This window comes from Pleurodeles waltl, chromosome 8 (genome assembly GCF_031143425.1).
Source record: "Pleurodeles waltl isolate 20211129_DDA chromosome 8, aPleWal1.hap1.20221129, whole genome shotgun sequence".
In the NCBI taxonomy this organism is placed as follows: Eukaryota; Metazoa; Chordata; class Amphibia; order Caudata; family Salamandridae; genus Pleurodeles; species Pleurodeles waltl.
The window spans coordinates 48453239-48454164 of NC_090447.1; the positions used below are offsets into that span (position 1 = coordinate 48453239).

The 926-nt window shown below is 37.1% G+C and overlaps 1 non-coding gene across 1 annotated transcript; it reads left to right on the forward strand.

Moving 5' to 3' along the window:
• Nucleotides 1–292: 292 nt before the first annotated feature.
• LOC138252449 (U5 spliceosomal RNA) lies at nucleotides 293–408 on the forward strand. Its single transcript, XR_011195196.1, has one exon. It is a non-coding gene; the product is annotated as a U5 spliceosomal RNA (small nuclear RNA).
• Nucleotides 409–926: the final 518 nt, after the last annotated feature.

Genomic DNA, 926 nt, shown 5'->3' on the forward strand with positions numbered 1-926 from the left:
ACAAATGCCCATGTGGGGCGCCATTCAAAATGTGCAGAGTTAAAGGAGCAGACGTTACGACTTGAGGAGGGAAACTATTGTGGTGCAGCCTTTCCTGCCACGTGACCTACCTGAGTTCTCTTGTTGTTTCTTTTTGTGGCAACAATTGTTTTATCAATGTACCGGATTACAACAATTATTATAAATTGGTTGTATTTTAAAGGGTTTTCTAAGATGATCTTAGTAAACTAAATCACCCTGACGGTCTGCGGAATGGTGTTTCCTGGCCCCACAGACGGCAGCCATGAAACCTGTACTCTGGTTTCTCGTCAAACTGAATACATCTTTCGCCTTTTACTAAATATTTTCATGGAGAGGAGCATTTAAGAGTTTCACTCAATTTTTGAAAACCCTGCCAAGTGCAGGGTTGCCCTTATTTAGTGAATGAAAGCATTACTATATAGTAGACATATTGATTATTTGCTTGTTCATCAAGTGTGAAAACATTCTTTTGTTATCTGTCGACTCGCTTTTGCAGAGTGATTCTTACTGTGACACGGTTAACCTAAAGCCCTATTACATGACATATAAGAAGGACGCATACTGCACAGAAAACTCAATATTATCCGGTAGGATCCACTATCATGTGGGAAGCAGCGAGATATGACGACAGGTAAAGAAGGATCAATTAGTAAATGAAACACAAAACTGCATCCAATCAGGGTTTTATTTCTGGATTGGCTCTTGCTTTTCCTTTCTCATTCATTATTGAAATTTTATTCAAATCCCCTCTGTGACTTAATTGTAAAGATGTGTTAAAGTATACATTTACAAACACATATATATATATATATATATATTTGTATATATATATATATATATATACATGCATGTGCTTTGACCTGTTGTAATCTATCTGTGGGCTTTTAATAACGCCCAACGCACGC